Source organism: Muntiacus reevesi, chromosome 2, assembly GCF_963930625.1.
Source record: "Muntiacus reevesi chromosome 2, mMunRee1.1, whole genome shotgun sequence".
NCBI classification, from domain to species: domain Eukaryota; kingdom Metazoa; phylum Chordata; class Mammalia; order Artiodactyla; family Cervidae; genus Muntiacus; species Muntiacus reevesi.
In genome coordinates this window covers 7,816,953-7,844,191 of record NC_089250.1, presented here as the reverse complement: position 1 = coordinate 7,844,191, position 27,239 = coordinate 7,816,953, and the positions used below count along the sequence as shown (strand labels likewise).

The window sequence follows — 27,239 nt, the reverse complement described above, 5'->3', positions numbered from 1 at the left end:
GCAGTGAGTTAAGTGGTCTTGTTATCAATATGTGGCAGGAAAAAAAAAATGTGCTCACTTTCATAAGAAAGTAAACTTAAAATTTTCCCTGAAAGTTTGAGCCACTGTGGTATAATCCAAGCTGAAATTCAATTTCAATTATTCTCAAGTAGAGCTATGCTGTTTCTTTTATTCTGCTGTTTGTCAAATAGCAATCTCAGTAATTGAATATTAATTTTCACCAAGAAAGCATTCCAAACTCTTCTTCAAAGAGGGAGTTAAGCTTATTAATTCATTCCTTAACAAGAGGACAAAGTGCATGACTTGCTGTATAAGGAATAAGAACTCCTAGGGGCCAAGAAGATTTAATCAAGGATTGAAGGGGAAGGAAAAACGAATAAACCAGAAGGCAGAAGAATGTGAGGTCACCTGACTTTTTAGAGGAAAAAAAAAAAAAACAATTTCCAGAGCTCAGCCAAAGTGAAGTAACAATGCAAAGACATCAGAAGTACAAATTCCTCCTGAGACATAAGCTAAGGCATTGACTTTCCGTTATAATGCCACTTTAATTTCTGGGAAAATTCCAAAGCAAAGGTTTATATTTCACGATATTGTCAACTTTGCATAAGACTACTTGTGCTACTCATGACTTACACAGCCATAGGGACACGATTGATTTTTTTCTCCCTCATAAATCTGAAAATGCTCTCTGCCTTCCCAGTAGATATCTAATATTTATTGGTGTCTATCCTAAAATAACAGTTCAAGGTTGGAGCTATGAAAACATCTGGGGCTCTAATTTACCATAGAGAAAGTCTACCGAAGATCAGCGATAATACAAAGCACTCAAAGCCTGCCCAGGAGATGCTAGAAGCACCTCCACCTAGACACCCCTACTATCTTTCCTAACAGATTCTGCTACAGAAAAAAGTTACAAAGTGACACACGGCACAGAGCTTTTCAACCAGTCTAAAGAATTCCATGCCTATTAAGGCATCACTTGACTCATAAATAGTCCTTTCCTGTTATTTTACTTTCTTAAATATTACTAAACATTTTGAGTTTTTGTTTCTCTGTATTATCTGTATAGATAGATATTTACTGTTATAAATTAACTGATTATTTTTAAATAAATTACATATTTAAAAAATTAAACATCAAAAATTAATATGGATAACATATTCATTATGAAAAATAACCATATTTTAAAAAGTAAAATATCTAGGTAGAAAATGGCGTTGTTTTAAATGTTTGCAAATATCCCTAGTATCTGGTTTAAAAAGCAGAGAGCTGGATTCTTATTCCAGTTTTTATGTTCAACATGTTAAGGTGTCATGTCACCTCTAAAAAACACAATATACTTGTAAGAGAATGAGAATTAAAAAAGGCAAATAGCGCCTTAGTATTATTATCAAAATCATGTTGACCTCATAGAGCCCCCTAAAGGGCCTTGAAGACCCCGTCTCCCAGAGTTCCCCACATCACACTTTAAAAACTAAAGCTTTAGAATATCGGAGGATCATACAGGGATTGGAGTCTATATATAAAGGAGGTAACTATAAACAGACTCCTAACAAATAACTACAACTGATCCTGTTAAGGTTTTCACATAATTTCTTCTAAATAAATGTCACATCAGTTATAGTCCCCTCTCTTTTTGAGGTCATTTAGGCAGAGAGAGAGTATCAGCTCCATGTGGGACATCAAAAAACTTGGTAGATAAGAAATAGTGGATAGTGTCTGAAAAAGTAGATTGGGGAATATAATTCTTTTCTCATTAGAATTAGTTATCTTCATAATAAGTACAAATGTGAATTTGCCACATACTCCCACAATACCAGAGCCTACATGAGCCCAGTATGACATGGTTCCTCCCAGACAGGTCAACAAGATCTCTTATCACCAAAACGTTGCTTTCACTGGCATCTCCGTATTGTTACACTTTGATAACTGGGGCTGATCACTGTGTCTGCATTACACTCATTGGATTCATGTAAGGTCTACAAGGTGATAAGTAGAAAGTAATTCCTGAAATTAGGGGAAAAAAGAAAAAGCAAGCAAAAATTTTACTGCACAATTAGTGCATGTGTGGGTTCATACTGGTTTGGAAGATACACACTGAATTATTTTAGTGGCTACCCTAGAAAATATAACATTTACACTGAACAATACTTAAAGGTTAATCCAAATCTTCTACTTGAATAATAAAAAGATCTTTATTTTTTTAAAATTCTGATTATCTCTCCTCAGCTTACAGGCAGCTTTTGTCTAGTATTTGTTTTATTTTCACACCCTACAAATTGATGTTATTACTGGTTTATTAGGATCAATATTTTACTAGATTTACCAACATATCTACCAATTTCTTTTCTCTTCCTTTTTTTTTTTATACTTTGGACCTCCCTTCTAATATTTTCTTTTTAAAGGCAGGGTCTGCTGGTGGTAAATTCTCTCAGTTTTAACTTTTTTGAAAGATATCTTTATTTCTCTCTAATTCATGGAAGATAGTTTTGCTGGGTTTATAAATCTAATCTGACATTGTTCATAGCACTTGCGAGCTTTATCTAACGCTTTCTGTCTTTCATTGATGCTATGAGACAGACCTGTTTAGTCTAATGGTGCTCGTTCATGGGACAGCTTCACCTTTCTCTGTGGCTGCTCTTAAGATTTCATTCTTGTGCTTGGGGTTCCACAGGTGGGCTTCCAGATATCCTGGTGTGGCCTTCTTTTCATCCTGCTTGAGATTTGCTGATGCTCCTGAATCTAAGGGTTTAGCCTTTCCTCGGCTCTGGAAAATTCTCAGTCATTACATTTTCAAATATCAGTCTCCTTCATTTTCTCTATTCTTTCCTTCTGCAATTTCAGTAAGAGGTACCTTAGACCTACTCACTGTACTCTCTACATCTCTTAATCTGGCTTTTACACTTTCCAACTAACTGTCTTGTTAAGCTGCAATCTTTCAGATCTTCCAGTTTTCTAGTTTTTAACTATTTAATCCACAGAGTGACTTCTTAAAAATTATTTTAATTGCTAAACTTCTATTTGATTAGTTTTAGAGCTGTTAAATCATTTTATACCATTTTAATTATCTTTTATTTTAGTAAATATAACATGAATGCTTATTTACCACCTTACTTGATAATTATAATATTATGATGCTATCTTTTGTTTTTTTTCCTTGATCCTAGATGACGGTGATTTCCTTGTACATTTAGTGATTTTATATATGGAGCTTGTGGCCATTTTAACTTTACCCATAAAATTATTTGGGATTTGTACTGAGAATAATTTTGAGGGTTTTCAGTTGCTTCTAAGAATCATCCAAGAATACTCTAAATATTTAGCTTGGGAGTTTCAGGCAAATTAGTAGTGTAATGCTGCCAACTTGTAGCTGGTCACTTTGTAGTTACAAATATTTCTCAACTTGCAAGCTCCGAGTCCAGGCCTTGATTTTCAAGACCCCATATAGCAGGGCTATTCCCCAGCAGCACGGCTACTGGGAATCAAGAGAGCAGCGGGCTCCTGGTTTCATTTAGTCCTTTGACCTGAAAAGGTGTTTTTATTTTCAAGCCAGTTTAACCATGTATTTGGCATGGTTATTAAAGAGACTAAGGGAAATATCTTAAGAGCTTTTGATGAGTATTGTTTTTTCAAAATATCTAGCCAGTCGTATCATCAGAAATGGATGCTCCTCCCTCCTACACTGTTCATGGGAATGTAAACTGGTACAGTCACTATGGAGAACATATTGAGTTTCCTTAAAAAACTAAAAGCAGAGTTACCATATTATCCTGCGAGATATATATATATATATACACACACACACTCCTGGATATCTGGGTATATACCTGGAGAAAATTATAATTTGAAAAGAATCATGCACACTGCATATAAAAGATAATGTTCACTGCAGCACTATTTACAACAGCCAAGACATGGAAGAAACCTAAATGCCTCTTTAAAGAAAATGTGGCATACATATACAATGGGGTATTACTCAGCCATAGAAAATAACGAAATAATGCAATCTGTAGTAATATGGATGGACCTAGAGATTATCACAGTAAGTGAAGTGAGCCAGACAAAGACAAGTATCGCATGATATGGTTTATATGTAAGTCTGAAAAAAGAATGATACAAATGAACTTATTTACAAAACAAACAGTCTCACAGTCTTACAGTTATCAAAGGGGAAAAGTGGGGAGGGATAAATCAGGAATTTGGTATTAACAGAAACACACTATGTTATATAAAATGGATAACCAGCAGAGTCTACTCTATTGTAATAGCCAATAAGGGAAAAGATTCTGAAAAAGAATATATATAAATATGTAACTGAATCACTGCTATCCACTTGAAAGTAACACAACACTGTAAATCAACCATATATCAATTAAAAAAGAAATGGATGTTCCTTGGCTTAAAGTATATACTGTATGCTAATTTGCGTCAGTGGGGTCCAACTCTTGGAGACTGTGGACTGTAGCCCAACAGGTTCCTCTGAACATGGGATTCTCCAGGCAAGAATACTGGAGTGGGTTGTCATGCTCTCCTCCGGGGGATCTTCCCAACCTAGAGATCAAACTCGAGCCTCTTATGTCTAGTGCATTGGCAGGCAGGTTCTTTACCACTAGCATCACCTGAGAAGCCCAAAGTATACACTATATATAGCGTGTTTATATGCAAATTCTAGTATGAGGGCATATATTTATTTTAATTTACAATATTTAATGACAATATATCATTTGCTAAAGTAATACAGTTTTTAAAACTTCTCAGGTATTAATATTTTATATCATTTAAATTAAATGAAAATTTTCATGATTATGTGATACTAAACCCATTTTTGTTAGAAAATACTGAGAAGACAAAAATAAGAAATTTATCTAAGTGGAAGCTATAAATACAGTCATATGGCTATGAGTTAAAATCTAACCTAAAAGTTTTGCAACTTTTAAGCCAGTCACTTCAGCTTTTATCCATAATATTTCTATGATGTCTCTTGGATGAAAATACACTGATAGAGATTAATGATACAATTAACTAAATGTTCACATATAATCTCCATGCAGAATAATCTGACATGACAAACTTTATAATAATGTACCCATTAATTTTCTTTTCATATTTATTCTTATATTTTTCAACTCGTCCAGGTGGTATTAAAAGGCATGAATAAAACATAATTTTTTAAATAAACAGAACTTTACAAAACCTGCAATTATTTACATTGGTCAATATCTCGACAGAATTTAACATCAAATAATTTAACTTCAAACAATTCTAAAAATATCTAGAGCTCACCTCTGGCTGCTAGCGACAAAGACGTTAACAGTGAAATAGTTTCTCATTTTCTGTAAAATTTTATAATGGAATCTGGCTATAGCCATCAGACAAAACAGACATTCAAGGGAGGCTTTGGTATTCAGTCTTCAGACTTTACCTGTTACATATACCACATAAAATTGCAAATCTCAGCACTCATATCAGAAAAATTAAACTAGTTTATTTTTAAAGTGCATTCAAAAAATGTAAATTATAAGGACTTTGGCTTAATTTCACTTGCTCAAGTTCTCATAAATTAACACTCTAAAAAATATAACTGCTACATCTGCAAATGATTACAATTACAGGAATGTGCTATAAGTAATTATCAATTACCAGAATACTTAATGTTCCCTCCATCTGAAAAACAACAACAAAACTAAACATACAAATAAATCTGGCACTAGTTTTTGGGACAAAGGAACTTTACGTTTTAAATAAGAGAAGAAACACGGGGTTGAAATTTCTTTTGTGGCTCTGCTTTAACATAGGCATAAGTGGAAACAGAATTTGGGGCCCATAAGTTAAGCATCCCCTATTTTTGAAATTCATGGGCTGTGAAAGTATTACACAAGAGCCTCTAAATCCCCTCCAGTAGGATTTAAGGCATCATCAGTATGAAATAGCATGGGACAAGCAATCATAATATCTTAGGGCTAAACGGGACTTGCAGAGTCCTTCCATATGGGCAGGCGTGCTAAAAAGCAGTCGTTTTCCCATAAGGGAGGCGATCAGATTCTCTTTTGTTATGAAAGTGATCTCCTTATAGATCTATCTAGTATCAGAAAACTTACTGAAATCAAATGATGTGACATATTTCAAATTACCCTGCAAACTATGATTAGACATATAGCAAAAGAAATGTAAAAGGAAATAGATTTGAGGAGTGATAAAGTAATAGCATCTTTCTAAGACACATATAAAAATGAAATATTGTAGAATACTTCTCATGGAATATCCAAGTCCATACAGCTTCCTCTCCCAAATACAAGTCATCTAGCTGGCAGACTGTTCTTAACTAGATTTTTTTAATGGAAGTTTATTGGTAGGAGTATCTCTTGGTATCCTGCATATTTTTAAATCCAATGATAAAGCATAAGAATTCACAAAAGGGAAAAATCACACTGTTAATAGATTATATATTAGAACATATGAAAGACTAGTTACTCAAAACCTTACAAAAGAGTTTTTTTTAGAAAAGATAACTCACTTATATTTTCAATTAAAAATACAATTTGTTAGGGAGATTTTTTTTTTTTAAAACCCCTAGTAAAATGATTAGCAAAGTGAATTTATGGAAAAGAACCAAACAAATTATATGCATTATTTGTTTAAGCAACTCAGTGAAAGGTCATTCCCCATCACTACTGCTTAAGCTATACAACAGGAATTCTAGAGGAATGGACTCCGGAGGCAGAGTGCCTAGTTTTGAGGCCCTGCTTAGCACTTATGAGATATGAACTGGACAGTCACCTAACCTCCGTGATTCAGTGGGTGAAACCGGGGTAATAATACTGTCTAGGTGATAGTGTTATTCTGATGGTTAAATGAACAGATTTTATAAAATGCTTAGGGCCATACCAGGTACATAAGAAATTCAAGTAAGTATTTTACCATTTCCATTAGGGCAGAGGGGAAAAGAAAGCAATTCAGATACTAATAAACGTGAGTCTTGGTCTCAGTATTGCCTCATTCTTAGACAGGAAGTAATTCAGTTTCACCTATGATACTAATCATGTCACTCACTACCCCCCCAGGAGTTAGGATCTAGTGATTTTATATGCCCAGGTACTTTGAACAGCATCAAGTGTAACCTCTAAGTTCTCTGGAGAAAGGCACTGAATTGCAAGGTACTGTATCATATGAATTCTTATTCTCATAGTTCAAAAAATATCAAACACTAGGGTCACATAGATTTACTTTCATATTCAAATGTCCCACTGAATGGTGCATTTGACACTGAAGAGTCCTATTTCACTGATATTAACACTTCAGGTCAAAAGTAAGGAGAATTTTTTACTGATTGATTAATATGTCCCAACTAGTTTGTCACATATTTAGTTTATTACACGATCCATAGTAAAGAATTTTGAATTCACTTTTGCTTTCATAATTTAATCCTATCAATCATTATATTTGAATGAAGAGAGATAAAAATGAGTAGGACTAATCAAGTAAGAAACATGAAAACAGTAACACCTAACAGTCCTGACCCTACGGGGGCCCCCAGGGTCTGCTCAGTACTCGTCCTAGCACCCACTTTGGTGTCCTTCCAGAAGAGTCTGCATTCCTCCCAGGCACTCTGTCTTGGGGGGCAGGCCCAAAGTGCCATGAATAGGTACTCCAGGGAGCAGATCTCAGCTGATGACAAGTGCAGGCAGAGGACGCACATCTGTCCTTCCTTGGGAGGCAATGCTGGGTGGGTCCCACACCGTATCCCAGAGGCCACCGGCAGGACTAAGCTCCAGTTTCCCCCAGCGGCATAAGGCGCTTCTCATTTGCTTCCTCATGTTCCCTGGCTTGCTCCCCACTTCTCAGCAATGCCTGGATCACTTCTCAATCTAGTTGTCCCAGCATTCTGAAGAAACTCAGAGGAGATACTGACATTTACAGAGACGTACTATGTGCAAGCAACCCATTTCAGTATTCTTGCCTGGAGAATCCCAGAAGAGCCTGGCAGGCTACAGTCCATGGGATCACAAGAGTTGGGCGTGACTTAGCACTATCTTTCTTTCTACCATGTACAGGCACGCTAAGGGCCTCACATATATTGTTTTCCCTTTGGTCCTCAGTGCTCAAGCCTCGAGTTCTTGGCTACTGACTCTCCTTGGCCTGACTGCTAAATGTTGGTTCACCAGAGGAGTCAGCCTGGGACACCTTCTCTGTTCTGCTTCATTTTATCCCTATGTAGTCTTACCTATTCCAAGGGTTTCTGTAGTTTCTGTACCGACAACTCTAAAATGACTATGTCCAGGCCTGACTGTTCCCCCAAACTCCAGATGTGTATCTTTAAGTGCTGATTTACATCCCCAGGTAAATATTAACAAGGCCAAAGCAGAACTCTTGCAGTCCCTTTCAAAACCTGCGTATGCTCCACTCTGTGCATCTCAAGCTATGGTGTCACCATCCAGCAGTTCCTCAAGGATTTGTTCTTGATTCTTCCCGTCCTTTCATTCCCCAACTGAACCCATTAGCAGATTTTCTTCATTTGACCTCCAAAATCCACTCTAACACTCTGTCTGTCTCCATATCTAGAACCACCACTTTGTCTAAGCACAATCTTCATCTGGACTATTGCAGTAGTCTCCTCCCAGGTATGGCCCTGACAGAGCAGAAGATATTAAAAAGAGGTGGCAAAAATACACAGAAGAACTGTACAAAAAAGATCTTCATGATCCAGTTAATTATGATGGTGTGATTATTCACCTAGAGCCAGACATCCTGGAATGTGAAGTCAAGTGAGCCTTAGGAAGCATCACTGCAAACAAAGCTAGTGGAGGTGATGGAATTCCAGTTGAGGTATTTCGAATCCTGAAAGATGATGCTGTGAAAGTGCTGCACTGAACATGACAGCAAATTTGGAAAACTTAGCAGTGGCCACAGGAGTGGAAAAGGTCAGTTTTCATTCCAATCTCAAAGAAAGGCAATGCCAAAGAATGCCCAACAACGGCACAGTTGCCCTCATCTCACACGCTAATGAAGTAATGCTCAAACTTCTCCAAGCCAGGCTTCAGCAATACGTGAACCTTGAACTTCCAGATGTTCAAGCTGGTTTTAGAAAAGGCAGAGGAACCAGAGATCAAATTGCCAAAATCCGCTGGATCATCGAAAAAGCAAGAGAATTCCAGAAAAACATCTATTTCTGCTTTATTGACCACGCCAAAGCCTTTGACTGTGTGGATCACAATAAGCTGTGGAAAATTCTGAAAGAGATGGGAATATCAGATCACCTGACTTGCCTCTTGAGAAACCTGTATGCAGGTCAGGAAGCAACAGTTAGAACTAGACATGGAAGAATAGACCGGTTCCAAAAAGGATAAGGAGTATGTCAAGGCTGTATATTGTCACCCTGCTTATTTAACTTATATGCAGAGTACATCATGACAAACACTGGGCTGGATGAAGCACAAGCTGGAATCAAGATTGCTGGGAGAAATGTCAATAACCTCAGATATGCAGATGACACCACCCTTATGGCAGAAAGTGAAAAAGAACTAAAGAGACTCTTGATGAAAGTGAAAAAGGAGAGTGAAAAAGTTGGCTTAAAACTCAACATTCAGAAAACGAACATCATGGCATCTTGTCCCATCACTTCATGGCAAATAGACAGGGAAACAGTGGAAACAATGAGAGACTTTATTTTGAGGGGTTCCAAAATCACGGCAGATGGTAATTGCAGCCATGAAATTAAAAGACACTTACACCTTGGAAGGAAAGTTATGACCAACCTAGACAACATATTAAAAAGCAGACATCACTTTGCCAACAAATGTCTCTCTAGTCAAAGCTATGGTTTTTCCAGTGATCATGTATGGATGTGAGTGTTGGACTATGAAGAAAGCTGAGTGCTGAAGAATTGATGCTTTTGAACTTGGTGTTGGAGAAGATTCTTGAGAGTCCCTTGGATTGCAAGGAGATCCAACCAGTCCATCCTATAGGAGATCAGTCCTGGGAGTTCACTGCAAGGACTGATGTTGAAGCTGAAACTCGAATACTTTGGGCACTTGATGCAAAGAGCTGACTCATTTGAAAAGACCCTGATGCTAGTAAAGATTGAAGGTGGCAGGAGAAGGGGATAACAGAGAATGAGATGGTTGAATGGCATCACCAACTCAATGGACATGGGTTTGGGTAGGCTCTGGACATTGATGTTAGACAGGGAGGCCCTGGCGTGCTGCAGTTCATGGGGTCACAAAGAGTTGGACATGACTGAGCAACTGAACTGAACTGATGCATACAGAATATCTCATAAATGAAATATATATATAGTTTTTTGTTTTGTTTTTTTTTAGAATATTAAGCAAGCCATGGTCTTCCCTTCTCTAAAACCTCCAATGGCACCTAATCATACTTATGATAAAACTCAAATTCCTTGTACTGGCTTACAAGGCTGTACAGTTTCTGACCCTTTCCTTCTCTAGTTTCTGCATGACTTTCTCCTTACATCACTGCTCAAGTCTCACTGGCCCTTTCCCCTGTTTCTTGATTACAGCAAATTAATTCTTGCCCCAGAGCTTTTATCATGACTATTTCCTTTGTCTCAAGTAATCTTCTCTGAGATCTTTGTAGGGTTGTGTGCCCAGTTGCTTCAGCTGTGTCCAACTCTTTGCAACCCCGTGGACTGTAGCCCAACAGGCTCCTGTGCCAATGGGATTCTCCAGGCAAGAATACTGGAGTGGGTTGATGTGCCCTCCTCCAGGAAGATGATCTTCACAACCCAGAGATGGAACCTGTGTCTCCTGCTTTGCAGGCAAAAGCCCCTTTGTATGGTTGTTGTCCGGGCACTTAGTTGTATCCGACTCTTTGCGACCCCATGGACTGCAGCATGTCAGGCCTCCCAGTCTTTCACAATCTCCCAGAGTTTGCTCAAACTCATGTCCATCGGGTCAGTGATGTCATCCAACCATCTCATCCTCTGTCGTCCCCTTCTCCTCCTACCTTAAATCTTTACCAGCATCAGGGTCTTTTCTAATGAGTCAGTTCTTGGCATCAGGTGGCCACAGTTTGTATGGTTACATCATTCTTATTCAAGTCTCACCTCAAATATGTCTTCTTCATTAACAACTCTATAAACTAATTAATGCAATATAGAGCCCTGACATTATTTTCAAACAGTAATTACATTTTTTCATGCTCATTTCTTACATACTATTTATTTTCCTCTTATTTAGCTCAGTTCAGTTCAATTACTAAGTCGTGTCTGACTTTTTGTGACCCCATGGACTGCAGCACATCAGGCTTCCCTGTCTATCACCAACTCCCAGAGTTTACTCAAACCTGTCCATTGAGTAGGTTATGCCATCCAACCATCTCATCCTCTGTTGTCCTCTTCTCCTTCTGCCTTCAATCCTTCCCAGCATCAGGGTCTTTTCCAATGAATCAGTTCTTTGTATCAGGTGGCCAAAATATTGGAGTTTCAGCTTCAGCATCAGTCCTTCCAATGAATATTCAGGACTGATTTCCTTTAGGATGGACTGGTTGGATCTCCTTGCAGTACAAGGGACTCTCAAGAGTCTTCTCCAACACCACTGTTCAAAAGCATCAATTCTTTGGCACTCATCTTTCTTTATAGTCCAAGTCTCACATCCATATATGACCACTGGAAAAACCATGGCTTTGGCTAGATGGACCTTTGCTGTCAAAGTAATGTCTCTGCTTTTTCATATGCTGTCTAGGTTGGTCATAACTTTGCTTCCAAGGAGCAAGCATCTTTTAATTTCATGGCTACAGTCACCATCTGCAGTGATTTTGGAACCCCAAAAAATAAAGTCTCTCACTGTTTCCATTTTCTCCCCATCTATTTGCCATGAAGTGATAGGACCAGATGCCATGATCTTCGTTTTCTGAATGTTGAGTTTTAAGCCAACTTCTTCACTCTACTCCTTTCACTGTCATCAAGAAAGCCTCTTCCTCTGATTAGAAGCCAATAATGGGAATTTTGTCTCATAGGACATTCGGAGCATCTAGAATATAAACTTGACACGTTTATCAAGAATATAAACTTCTAGACAAACTCAAGTTTATCTAGAATATAAACTTAATAAGTTTTGTAGAATAAAACAAATGAGAGGAACTATCGTCACTCCCATTTTCAAGATGATGAAACTGCCTTCAGGTAGGTATGCAACCTGCTCCAGCCAATAGAGCCTGAGATAGATGCCGTAATCCAATCAGCCTGACACCAGACCCACATGTTTAACCATTTGACCCAATTTTCTCTATATCTGAGTAGTAAGGGAATATGAAATTGAAACAAACAAGCAAAAACACTTAATCCAAAACTTAGTGCATCCATTTTTACACTGTACCTATTTAAAAGAGTCAGCAAGTTTCAGTAATTCTGAGATCTATAAAAGATTCATAATTCTTAAGAAATAAATCCTAAATCCTAATTTTTATGCAATGTGGGTACACCAAGAAGAAAGGAAAGCAATGCTATCTTAGCTCCCATCCTCTACACAAGCCTATTAAGGGAGATCCAACAGTTTAAACAACAGGTTACAATTTTCAGACAATTTCTCATAGGAAAATTAAAAGACTCCAGAACAAAACACAACCTAATTCATTTTGTCTGCAAACTACTAGAAGAACAAACATATTCAGCAGCGTTTCCTTTATGGGACTGAAACTGCATTTAACACATATGTATATAATTTGGAATCAGAATCATGATGGCCTACAAACCAAGGCATATAAATATATATATATATATATATATATATATATATATATATATTTGTTTGTGTGAAAAGCAGAATGGCATCAAAATAGAAATATTCATAAAAATGCACTATCCAATATACATGAGGAAACTCAGAAAAAATTACCCAGGAGACAATAGACATTTAAAACAACATGTTCTAAAATTATTTTGATATGTTTTCTAATGAGACCCTGGCATACTGAATGACAAATTTCATCTAAGCTTACTAAAAACCAATATATTTAGTTACCTCAAAGAAAAAAAAAATTAAGGAAGAAATACATAAATAACAAATCTTTACCAAGAGGAGCCAAACGTGTTATAATCCTAGTATAACTATTAATAATAATAGAAGAAGGAGAAGCAATATTAACCCTCATGCCAGAATCCACAAGAGTGACTGGAAATAGCACAAAGACACATTGTGTAGTCCATGTTTTATATCACTGTCCTGTTTCCTAATTTCTTTGTTGACAATAAATAGATTTGGAAAACACCATGATCAAAAAGGATCTGTAAGGACAAACAACATGTCTGAATCATGTTCCCGATGAAGACACTGAGGTGTAACTAGCAAGCATCAGGGCAGACATCTGGAATCCAGGACATCTGATACCAAGTTCAGCACTGTTTCCTCCTTACCACACAGTCATCACACTGAGAAGTCAAGTACTTATTTTGTGTATGGTTTTACTTTATCATACTTTGCTTTGGATGTCAACAACGGGAGTGTCATAAAGCTTGAGTTTAAGCCACATAAAAAAGTGCAAAAACCCTGAGAATTACAAGGAAGGCACACGGGTTACAGTTCTAACCTACAATGTAGGTTATACCAGGCAGCAACCCCACCAAACATTTCTGGGAGCCACTGTCAGAGACCAAAGTCAGACTAATATAAGCAGGTAAGTCATTTCTTATGATCTCAGGTTCTTATTAATGTAATTTGATCTGATATAAAAATTATTCATCTTTTCTCTGCAAAAGATGAAGTCAGACATTATCACTCAAAGAGATGGGTATACAGAAAGTGTTACTCAGAGGGAGAGAAAAAGACCTGACATCAGCCAACTACCTTGACTCAGAGCATCTTGAGTTCTAAGTTTGATTGGCAGGAACACCAGGAAGAATGACAAAGGAGGTGAGGAGGCATGATGTTTCCTATGTGTAATTTCTGCCTGGCCCTTTCTCATACCTGTCAAAAAATTATATATCATTTATACACTGAAGCTATTTCTATCACCTCTGCTCTAAGGAAACATGAGAGCTTAGACAAAAATTATGTTCATAGAATGCACGATTTTATTTCCAGTTAACTTGCAGCTTGTTAAATGATTTTGGTACTTATTAAAAGAATTTTATTGGTTTTGTTTGTTTCACTAGATTTGGGAACCAATCCGGCTTCTTAAATGTCAACTAGGCTCTACTTGAGCTTTTAAGAAAATTTAGGATTGACTTGGGAGAAGGCAATGGCAACCCACTCCAGTATTCTTGCCTGGAAAATCCCGTGGACGGTGGAGCCTGGTAGGCTACCATCCATGGGGTCGCGAAGAGTCGGACACGACTGAGCTACTTCACTTTCACTTTTCACTTCCATGCATTGGAGAAGGAAATGGCAACCCACTCCAGTGTTCTTGCCTGGAGAATCCCAGGGACGGGGGAGCCTGGTGGGCTGCCGTCTATGGGGTCGCACAGAGTCGGACATGACTGAAGCGACGTAGCAGCAGCAGCAGCAGGATTGATTAGAAGGTACAGGACTTGGCTACTCCGAATAGGTTTTAATCAAACAGCAAATAAAAACAAAAGGGATAGTTAGGGAATGTGGAATGGACATGTACCCACTACTGTATTTAAAATGGATAATCAACAAGGACCTACTGCATAGCACATGGCAGTCTGCTCAATGTTAAGTGCAACCTGGATGGGAGAGGAGTTTGGGGGAGAAAGGATATACAACATTTTTAATTGGCTATATTCCAACATAAAACACAAAGTTTAAGAAAAGTGAAAAAAATTGTTTATAAATTTATGTCCAACAAACCTGCACTGAATACCTACTATGTGAATAGCACAGGAAGCCCCAGAGAGAAAACACTATCTGCAAGAGCTTTACAATCTGCTTATGATGATTAAACCCAATTCTGGGAAAGAGATAAAGGTCTTAAGTGCATTATTATAGGCAATGCTTTAAGCGTGGAGCAGGAAGCGGTTAATTTTAACTGCAGGTGAAAGCAAGAAAGACTTACTGGGAAATATGACTTCCACACTGAGACTAAAGGAAGAAAGAGGGTTTGAACAGGTGAGTGAGTAAAGTACAGAGAGAAAGTCAAATGTGTTGAGTGACTTTGTGCCACATGCTTTGCAAGAAACCTAATCTTGATGATCTGAATTAACTCCTCAATAAAACCATTGTGGCAGTACAGCTTTTCATTACTATTCCCAATTCTCTACCTTTATCATTTTATCCCATGGACAGAGGAGTCTGACCGGCTAGAGATCATGAGTCACAAAGAGTCAGAAACAACTGACATGAAAGCTTGCACACATGCACACACATACACACACACACACACATCTTTTAGCTGTACCTTTTGCCCAATGACATTATAATTCCTCTCCTAAGGGATGAATTACATTCCCCCACTCACAAATGTCCATATAGTCAAAGCTGTGTTTTTCCAGCAGTCATGTACAGATGTGAGAGCAGGACCAGAAAGAAGGCTGAGCACTGAAAAATTGATGCTTTTGAATTATGGTACTGGTGAAGAGTCTTGAGTTCCTTGGACAGCAAGGAAATCAAACCAGTCAATCCTAAAGGAAATCAACATTGAATATTCACTGGAAGGACTGGTGCTGAAGCTCAAGCTCTAATACCTTGGTCACCTAATGCAAACAGTCGGCTCATTGGAAGACCCTGATGATGGCAAAGATTGAGGGCAACAGGAGAAGGGGGCAACAGAGGATGAGATGGTTGGATGGCATCACCGACTGTATGGACATGAGTTTGAGCAAACTCCAGGAGATAGTGGAGGACAAGGAAAGCTGATACGCTGTAGTTCATGGGATCACAAAGAGTCAGACACGACTGAGCAACTAGGCTCAGTGAGACTTCCAACAATGAGACTTCCTTAGGCCAAAATGAACAAAGCAAGAACTTGAATTATACTTACAAAGTTGGATAGTTGGACTTTCTACCATTCCCATGAGGAAAAAGGAAAAAAAATCCTGCATCCCGCTGATCTCCCAACGAATGAGATGCCTATGGAGAAATTCTAAACTGGGCCTAGAACCTTGCCTGAGCCAAGTCAACCCACAGATACATAAGAAATAAACATTTCATTTATACCACTGAGTTTGTGTTGTTACAAGGAATTATTGTGCCAGAAGCTGATTAATACATCTGTGCAAGTTAGGACCTAAGCCCTGGAGGGAATGGTGGTTTTCCCACTGTTTCCTAGCTAAAAAGAGGAAGACCCCAGTTTAGAATTCTAGTGCATCACGGACTGAAGGTTATAGTCCAACATACTAACCCTTAAGAGGAGGGGAGACCCAGAGAAAAGGACATTAGCAGGTTAGACAACTGAATGAAATGTAGTCATGTTCTTTGGAGTCTATTCCATTGTACATCACTACAGATTCTTCCCTTTCAGCACAAATGTTTAAGCTGCGAGAACATTGAGAACTTAGCAGTTTGGGGTGATTTGTGGGTGTTACAGACCCTGTCAGTAGGTTAAGTTACATTAACGTGGTGACGAGTTCCAACATCTAATGTGATGTGAAGGTTTTTTTTTTTTAACATGTAAAACAAAAATTTTCTAATTTAAATACAAGCAAATGTAAAAAATCAAGTGTGTTTCTTTAGGTTTACTTGATAGAAATTTCTGTAAATTGTATTTTATATTGCAAAGTATTATATCACTGTACATTTAAACATGGAACTTCATAGCTTTGTTACATGAAGTAGAATAAACATCTACAGAAAGTTAAAAAAAAAAAAAAAAGAAATGTAGTCATGGAGGAAGCAGGAAAAGTCTTAACTTGGTTGAAATTATCTGAAGTGGCCTAATAATTTATGAAGTTAGCAAGGTAACTTTGATATAAATTTAGGAGAGTCTTGAATGACAGACTTAGGAATTTCAACTTCATTTTAAGGGCATGAAAAGCCGTCAGAACAGTTTGAATATGGAAGCAACCTAGCGAAGTAGGGTGATTTAGGAGCTCTATTTAGTACAAACATTTAATGTGATCACTCACAGGAGTCTGGGGGTAATCTAGACAGTAAAATAATAGACAATAGACAATTATTTCTCCTATTTAAGTCCAGATTAGTTGTACTAGTCCCAAAAGACACTCCTTATAGAACTGAAAGATTTACTTTCATTTTAAACTCATCTTCTAGATTGGTCTAAATGTAAATTGATGCTATGAGTCCTAACTTCCAATTTACTTCAACACATCTTTCATCTAATATTTATCAATTCACTATGTATGTATGCAGATGCAGCCAGCAATTTGTAGATGTGGTTAAAAGAAGTTGCCTGGCAGCTGGGAGATGAGTCAGGCTAAAAAAAAAAAAATCCATAAATCTACTGCCTTTAGGGTAAAATGCTAACTAAAAAAAGGAAATGACTATGATATGAAAACTGTATCAACCAAAACAACAAATTACTCATGATGAAGTGTTCAGTTCCCTGACTGTTTGAAGACCTTTTCCAAGCCAACTCTGCCAAGGGCTTAGGAAGATGAAATATATATATATATATATATATTTTTTTTTAATTTATCCATTTCTTTCAACTTAAAAGCACTTGTTTACTCAAAGCATAACTACATATGACATATAAATTGGACTGATTAAAGGTACTGCAATTTAGTGTAAAGATCAATTAGGTATATTGATATAATAGCATATCAACTTTGGATTTTTACCATGGCCAAAGATTGGCAAATATCAGATCATTATTCCCATTGTATATGCATCATTATATTTGATCAAAAATATCAACAAAGGGGAGTTTTTTATCACAAGATCCTACACTTTGTACTATATGTAATTACCTTTCAAGAAAGTTTCCTGAATCCCACTACTATGCATATACTCTGCACAAACTATGGTTGAAAAAGACACAAGTACCCTAATGTTCACTGCAGCACTATTGACAATAGCTAACACACAGAAGCAACCTAGATATCCATCAACAGATGAATGGATAAAGAAGTTGTGGTACATACATACAATGCAGTATTACTCGGCCATAAAAAGAGAACACGTTTGAGTCAGTTCTAATGAGGTAGATGAACCTAGAGCTTATTATACAGAGTCAGAAAGAGAAAATCAGAAAGAGAAAAAAATATCATAAAGTAACTCATATGTATGGAATCTAGAAAGATGGTACTGATGAACCTATTTGAAGGGCAGCAAAGGAGACACAGATATAGAGAACAGGCTTGTGGACACAGGAGGGGAAGAAGGTGGGATCAATAGAGAGAGTAGCCTGAAATATGTATATTACCATATGCAAAATAGATAGCTGGTGGGAACATGCTGTGTGATGCAGGGAGCTCAAACCCAGTGCTCTGTGACCACCGACAGGGGTCGGTGGGGAGGGAGGTGGGAGGGAGGTTTGGGGGTTAGGGAGGGCATATGCATGCCTATGGCTGATCCCTGTTGATGTATGGCAGATATCAACACAATATTGTAAAGCAATTATCCTCTGATTAAAAATAAGCATTTTTTAAAATGTTCTGTAAATCATACCATACAAGGAATCTTTCTGCAGGAAGATAAGAGGTCAAATTACAGACAGGAGAAGGACACAGCTGCCGAACTCTTCTTCTAGCACTACCCTCTCCCACTCACCAAGTTTATTTCTCTGTGTCTTTTTCTCTCCATCCTGAAGGTACAAGGCTCTAGTGGGACTTCCTATGGATTGCGTGTATGTCTGGGGCAGAGTTACTATCTTTAAACAATTGTAAGGCATAGGCCTCAAATTAGTACTACTTTCAGCTGATGAAATTAAAAGACTTTTACTCCTTGGAAGAAAGCTATGACAAACCTGGATAGCGTATTAAAAAGCAGAGACATTACTTTGCCGACAGAGGTCCATATAGTCAAACTATGGTTTTTCCAGCAGTCATGTATGGATATGAGAGCTGGACAATAGAAAAGGCTGAGCACCGAAGAACTGAAGCTTTCAAACTGTGGTACTGGAAAAGACTCTTAAGAGACACTTGGACAGCAAGGAGATCCCACCAGTCCCTCCTAAAGGAAATGAACCCTGAATATTCATTGGAAGGGCTGATGCTGAAGCTGAAGCTCCAATACTTTGGTCACCTGATGCAAAGAACTGACTCACTGGAAAAGACCCTGATTCTGGGAAAGATGGAAGGCAGGAAGAGAAGAGGACGACAGAGGATGAGATGGTAGGATGCCATTACCGACTCAATGGACATGAGTCTGAGCAAACTCCAGGAGAAAGTGAAGGACTGGGAAGCCTGGCGTGCTGCAGTCCATGGGATCCCAAAGAGTCGGACATGACTGAGTGACTGAACAGCATTTTTAATTGATAGCTATACAATTCATATCTTCCCTTTCTTTTTCTTAGGCCCACAGCACTTTGAGGATTTGGTAAGTATCACAACAGTCTTCTGTTTTTTAAAAGATAAATATCTTAGGATAATTCAATTAAATGTGTCACTTATGAATTATCAATGTTCTGTAGTGAGTACGATATTCTGAAAAATTATAAGAGTCTTAGTAGGTCAGCCCCCCACCCACGATTGCCAAATTTCCATTCCTATTATCTTTGCCTCAGTCTTAAGAGAAATATAATGAGAAGACAGCTTATATGACTAAATTCATTAAGTGGGAATTCAGGAATTCTTAAACTTAAGACTATGGGAAGATCTTAGGAAACAAAAGAGAATTGTGAAACAAGATTTTCAAGGGGTCAGAAGTAAGATAGGGTGCTTTTCAAATATGTAATAAATACTTTGATTCCTATACTTTTTTAAAGTATAAAATGCATAAGAATTCTAGACCAGAGGCTATCATTTCCTCATTATGTATATATTTTTAAATTACATGACATTATCAATAAATCTGTATGAAAGAACCCCACATTAGAGCTGAACTTTCTTTTTCTGTGATGATAACATGTCCTTACCAGGGGATTGTATTACCTATCCCACTATTTTCTGGAAAAGTTTCCAAGCAATAAAATTTTGTTTCTCTATAAGTAATCATTTCTTTGAAACTCAAGTATCAAGGAAGACTGTTTTAGGCTGATCTGATTCCCAGGTAAGTTAAACTTCTAAACAAGGTTTCCCCTCTAAGAAACCATGATTTGTGTTGGATAAGAAACCAGACTCTGAATGGTAAGACTGGAAGCTACCTATTCAGCTTCCAGCTGGGTCAGCCCAAAGGCATAGCCACGTTGGGCTTCTGGGAACAAGCTGCACTGTGAGTGTCGGAGCTTCTGCAGCACTGGATGAAGGGAAGGCGGAAAGACAGCTGCTGTCTACCTAGCTTCCGTCTGCCTCACAGCCTTACCACCGCCATCCGAACCACCTGCACCACTGTTTCCTCTAATACTGCATCTTCACATCATGTCACCGTACTAATATACCCGACACGTGTATACATCCACTCACATGTCTTATACATGCATACATGTGGGTATTGTTTTGAAAGGCATCATCTTGGACTACGTGTTTGAGGAGAATGATTACTCCTCCTGCCTTGGAACACCACTCCCCTTTCTCCCCTGGCTACAGCTAACTTCTGCTAAGTCCACAGTCTTTTCCAGAGGATCAGAGGTCATGAAGACATCTCCTCAACTCTACTGCCTGGGTTTTCAAGAACCCAGGCAAATAACTGAGAATCACCTCTCAATATCCCAGTAACCAAGGGTCAGTTCTGCTACCTGTCTCTGATCTTTTCTCACCTCCCCAAAGCCCCACTTCTTTATCCCCTTGTTGGTTGTCTTAAATCTGGATGGAAATGAAAATTTAATCTTCTCTCTGCAAAAGACGAGGTACTCCTCAGTTAATGAACAGCTACCCCTTAAGGGCATCTGGAAATGTTAACCAGAAAACCACACAAAAGGTATTTAATATAGCAATCTGCTAATAAATTGGAGATTAAAATATAAAGAAAAAGTATAGCATTTTATAAGGTTTTTAAATGAGTGCTTTTACCTTAAAATCTAACACCTCAGTTTTTTAAAGGGATATTTAGAAATTCTTAATATTTCTTCTTATTACCCACATCCAGTTTCACAACCACAACCACACACACAGCTCTTAGGACAAAAGGACAGACTGACAGTCAGACGTAGATCCTGGATAATGTGCTAATGATGGCACCAGTAAACAAGCATGTCAAATATGCAAACAATTACAAAATTCCAAATACAGAATATATATAGTATAATCTTTCCCTCTTTCAAGTTTTATAGTAGCTTTATTAAATTAACTATTCTGATTCAGTATAGTAAACTAGAAGGCTTCATATGCAGTTTAGCTTACATAAAATGAGAATTTTTGCAGTCAGTGCTTATTTAGCTCCACACTCAAATACTGCTGTTTTTTTTTTGGGGGGGGGTGCTTTAAATTTTACAAACAAATTAAGAGTTTTCATTTCCTAAGGTTGTCAGTTAACACTCAAGACTAAAAATGGTTTAAGGATACACTGCAAATTTTGTTCAGAAAGCAGAAATTAAAAGGCCTTAATTGCATCTCTAAAAACAAAGCTAATTAATATGCCAGGTTTTTTTCTCCCACCAAAAATCATGGAGCATTTGCATACAGCAGAACTGGGAAGCTAGTGTCTTTCATCAAAATATTATAATGTCTCCTGACAGCCTCACACACTGCCTCATCAACATCATACTGTTTCAATTACACATTTTTTTTAACCCACTTCACAAGTTAAGCCATCTTCACTTCTATTTCACCTCCGGCTGCAGTATTAAATTTAACTACATTTTTCCAAGTATAGGTGGCTTTTCTGCAAGTCAGAAATCCAAAGAATCACTAACATGGTATTGTTCTAGCCCACAAAAGAAAGAGGAAAAGGCGCGAGGGGAAAGAACCAAGGTGGATTTTAAAGAAACAAATAATCCCTCCCCACAAAAGCTGGACCCTCTGAACCAATAGCAGAAAGAATTGAGAATTGGCTGGAGCACAGTATGGGGTCCATCTCCCAAAGAAATGGAAATGGTATTTTTAAGAAACACTGAAGCCAGCTCACTCCCCTGTGATCATCCTACCAGTTCTGCTCCACCTCGCAAGGGTAATGAAGCAAGGTCTTTCATTCTGCCCGAGAACTATTGAAAAAACAAAATAAAGACTGGGTTTAAAAAGATGAGCTTTAATTTAGCGAACACTACAGAGAAATGTCCCCAAACAATGGCTATCTCATGTAAAAAAAACATGTCTTCTATTTAGATCATGAAACTTTGATATAGTAAAGCAAAAATAATTCCAAAAGAGCTTGACTCTTATTATGTGGCTGTATTCCTTTGGAAAAACTCGAGGCAGACTGAAAGAAAAAGCCCTCCTACCACCAGAGTCCATCTTTCAGAAATAATTATAATTGCATGAATATGTAATGTTCAGAGAGCTATGAGAGTGAGTTTTCCTAGCAACAGAGCAGGTTGGAAATCAGAATGTAACAGATTTCTTGGTGTTTGGATGATTTATGAAAGTTTCACATTACCTTCCTCTCAAATTGACATTTCATCCTGATTGGTTAATTACCATTTTTCTGTTCCAGTGGCAAAAAAGATCTTGAATAATGCAGTTGCAGCTGGATTGTCTTTACATGAATCCCAAGCTGTCTAATTTCTGTGTTTTCTCACCCTCTATTTATGTTTAACTTAAAAGTTACAACAAAAATAGTTCCCTTTGGCTCACAGACCCTGAGCCTTACTTTAAAATCTGTAAAAACTAGCAATACTAGTCTGTTTTGGTTCACCCAGGGCTCAGAAAGGTGGACCACGTCTGAGCAGATGGAATAATCCGGAGGAGAGCAGACTTTTTCTCCAGAGGTTTTCTCCAACTCAGTGGCAGCTTTACATTCCCAACAGGACATTTGCCAATGTCTAGGCTGAAAGGATTTGAGGCAGGCTAAAAAGTACCACTTTAGCTAGAGCACTAAAACGATCAGTCTGTGATTTGGGAATACAATTCTATCGCTGACTATCGATGCCAAAGGTATTTTAAAATAAGTAACATTTCCAACAAATGAAGCCATCAAATACAGAAAACTTCAGTTCATCTTCGACCTTAACCACAGGTCCTCCGGCCCCCAGCCCCTGGCACGCTGTATTTATTGACTCTACTGTGGGCTACGCATGTGCTAGATTCTGCACCTATATGGAGAGCAAAACCAGGCTGTGCCCCTGGGGAAAAAGGAACAATAACTAATCAGACAAATGTAGAAATTACAAATGTGATAAAAACTACAATGGAGAGAGATGCATGGGGCTATGAGATGCTTTGATAAAGTATCTGACCTGGTCACGGAGGTCTTAAAAGAAATTTGTGTTGACTAGAGGATAAGCAGCAGTTGACAAGACAATGGGGAGAAAGAAGAGCGTTCCAGGAAGAGGAGACAGCGTGTGCTGAGGACCTACACTGCAGGGGAGCAAGATGAAGACAAAGGAAATGGCGCTATTTTTTTTTTTTTAAACCAACATGCCTCAAGAAAAAAGAGTGACCAAAGTGGAATTTAAGACCAGAAAGAAGGTGGAGGCCACATCTTGCAGGCCATGTTTTAGGGTCAGGAGACAGGGATGAATATAAGAGTATCTTTACAGGCCATGTTGAGACTTTCTGCAGGAACAGTTTATTTATTGTAAAGATCACTCTGGCTACACTGGGGGGAAATGACCAGATGGGCGGATGAGCTGGCGGCTCTTGCAGGCAGCAACCTGAGAAGCAGAGGTGAGACGCATACCTGGGGAGTTGCTTTCTGGCCTCTCCACCTCCCTGTCCCCCACACCTCCCATCACACTACAGCCAAACAGGATGCCACACTCCTGGTTTGTAGACATTCCCACTCTCTGCCGCACTCTGGTGCCTAAACAGCCATCTAAAAGCACACTCACTGGCTTCTTATTAATAAAGACAAAACTTCTTTTTAAAAAAAAAAAAAAAAAAATAAAAGCACAAATCTGATTTGGACTCTGTAATTTTCCTGCTGATGTCTATGGGAACTCATAGCCACAGGCTCAGTCCACACTGGCAACTGAAAGCGTGATCTCAACCAACTTTCTGTCACATCTCTACTCCCTATCTGACCAAAGCCTCACTCTGTCCAAAGTAGTTTACTTACCTCCCTGTTTCTGAGTCCTTCAACCCACTTGAATACCTCTGCCTCGTGCAGTCCTGCTTTTCTCTGTGCTTGTGCTCAGGCCTGAATTAACCTCCCAGCTGTGTCCTCACTTGGTAAACTCAGCCCTTCCTTCCCCATCTAGCTTAAATATTGTCCTTGTTCTCTATTAAAAAATCCTAGACCACTGCAGTCTAATACAGAGCGCTCAACTTTTCCCACATGCAATTCTTGTTATCTGGTAATTAATCATGCCTTATTTTGCTATATAAAATCACTATTTAATACTAGTATTGTGCTAGTGTTTCATATGTGTATATTCTTGCTCTTCATCTAGCTAATAAGGCAGTGGTGGAAAGGACCGTGGCATGCATTTCTCTGGGCTTTTCTCAGCATGTGCACACTGCTTTGAACATCTGTAGGTCTTCGGTGAATAAACACTGCTTAAAATTTGCTCTCGGATATGCTTTTCTTTTACCCATGTCAGTAGGGAAGGGTTTTGGAGTTCTCCACATAATCTATTCAATCAGATTTGCAGAAGTCATACAACAGATGTGACAAACTTTCCAAAGTAGCATCAACCTGAATCTCCCAAAACTGGTTTCGCCAATGAAGAAAAAGAGGTTTTGGAGTAACAAATAATCTAAATGAAAATCCTGGCTAGATTACTTCTGTTCTAGGAGATTCTAAGCCCACTTCTCATTCTCTAAGATTCTATATCTTTAATTGAAAGGTAGAAATAGTCACAGCCACCCAACTATGTGTAAAGATATGACAGAAGTCTAAGTGAGCACTAAGAAACATATCTGGTCTAGTCTCGTTTTATGACTGTCAACTTCTCAAGTCTATCATCTTTTTATCCTTTTTTCTGTTTTCTTCTTTCTCTTTCTTTATTTGATGAACACCTAACAATAAGACTTTGGAAATCCACAATTGGAAAAATAAAACCACAATCAACAGCCTTTTCAATATACTGGTTACATTATTGAATGTAAACAGGAAGGGTAAGAGCGTCTCCCAAATGCCCTTTTCTATTGTCCAATAAGCAAACATTTCTATACTGAGCCATTAATCCCCCTATTGTATTCTCTTCCCTCCATTCTAACTGAGTAAGATTAGAAATCAAGAGGGAAAAAAAAGCAGTTGAGAGATTAGGAGATACTGACAATTCAAACTCACAAAAAGAGTCTCTGAATGCCCAAGAAACAAGAAAGGCTGGCTTTTCTCATTAAAATCTTTCTGAATCAGTGCAAAGTCTGAAGCCATCACACAATGTTTATCTGTAACCTCTGTACACTTGAGATGTGGTAAAATAATCAAAACAAGATTGGTTTCATTTGATGTTAGCTTCTCTACATGTCTCAAAAATGACTGGTCACTTAAGAAATGATGGTATGCAGGGCAGTCAATGCCTATCAGGTGACGTGAGAAACAAAGAATGCCAGCCAGCTGCAATTATCAATATCTGTTTATCACTTTTCAGATGTGAACATTAGTGTCACATGAGATAAAGCAAACACTGCTATGTGGCTGATTACCCAGACCCTAGAATACAGTCCACTTTTGCTGCTGTGCTTCTCAGTTTATTTTTAATAATACCTACTAATTTTATGTATCACTGGCATGCAGCCATATAATTTCCCTTATTAAAATAATTCTCCTAAATAGAAGTGTAGGAATGAAATAAATGTGCATTTCCAACCAAAAGAGATATAGGTTTGACTAACTTCTGTGACTCTAACCTGGGGGCATAATAAAAAAAAAAATAAAACCCTCAACATTTTAGCAAACTCAACCCCACTTTGAAAAGATATATGTGAAATTTCCCTGAATCTATTAGAGTCTTTCATTATTATTGTTATTTTAAAGAGTTCTCTTCTCTAGTTTCATTAAACTTCTGACATGAAAAAGTGTGTGTTTCCTACAGATGGAAGTGGTCTGGACAGGACTTAAGAAGCTGACTAACAGTGGCTTAGCTAGCTCCAGAGTGACTCCTATTAGAATGGAAAATAAATAGAGTAAGTGCCAAAGTCAAAACTATTCTCTTAGAGAGATAAACTGCAAGTGCTCTACAGAAAGCTAGAACAGCTCTCTGGGGAATGCTAGGGATTTGAGCAAAGAACAATGCAACTGTTTCTGTAAGTCAAGTGGAAACACTTGGCAGAGGAGAGCAGTTGGGAGAGATATGGAACGAGCCAAGGGGTGTGGACTAATGCACAGCCCCCATTTAGTCCACTGACTACGGAGACCAACACCAGGTCAGTTCTGAAAAGGAAATGAAGAAACCTTGTGATGGATATGAACCCCATTTGTAACAGAGATGCCAACTACGTTTTTTTAAAGTATTTGGCAATATACAAACTATCACCTAGTCTTTAGGATTAATAACATCTTTCAATGCTTCAAGAAAAATGACTTTCCTAAATACAGCTAATAGTTCATACATCCTGCTTTTGCAAAACTTATGTGATATAATGATTAACTTGGGTGCTTCTAAAGTCTTCAACAACACTGAAAATTATTCCTGAAGAACTGCAGGATACAGGTGGAAACATGATTTATTCCTCTTTTCTGTAAATAAAAAAAAAAGCTGAAATTGACTTCAAAAGGATTGTCTGAAAGTTGTAATTATGCTTTAGCAAAGGACTCCGATAAATCAAAATGGTTGCATATTCTGAACAAAACTCCAGAAAGAATACCTGTGACCCACTCCAGAGAAATCTGAGCAACTCCCTCAATCCTTAGAGTACAAAGAAGTCTCAGCCTGAATTTACAACCCAGTAGTACAGTTGGGTATAATTTAGGAAAGATAAAAAAGATTACACGTTCTCTCTCAATTTTAACTCCAACATGCTTGGTATGAAAGCCTCTCCATTTGGGAGAAGGTACCATGGAATCCACTCAGACAGAAGGCAAAAGCTGACCAGCAGAGACAACGTGAGTCCTCAGAAGAGAAGGACCCTCTCTTAGTCCTTATCAAGACTCTACCTGTAGAAATGATCGTACACCTGAATGTGGAGGTAGAAAGTGAGCGAAAGGGTGGACTGAGCTCAATTGCATTTGTCTGTTTAGAAAGATTTAAAAATATCATAAGAACTAATGAATGAGTAGATAAAGGTAGTAAGAAAAAATTAAACAATTAAAACTATAATAAGGTGCATGATATGGACAAAACAA

At 38.0% G+C, this 27,239-nt stretch overlaps 1 protein-coding gene across 1 annotated transcript in view; it reads right to left on the bottom strand.

Annotated features, from left to right (window-relative positions):
• The window catches only part of MACROD2 (mono-ADP ribosylhydrolase 2), a 2,149,518-nt gene that overhangs the window by 1,391,011 nt on the left and 731,268 nt on the right, over positions 1-27,239 (bottom strand). The window lies entirely within an intron of this gene.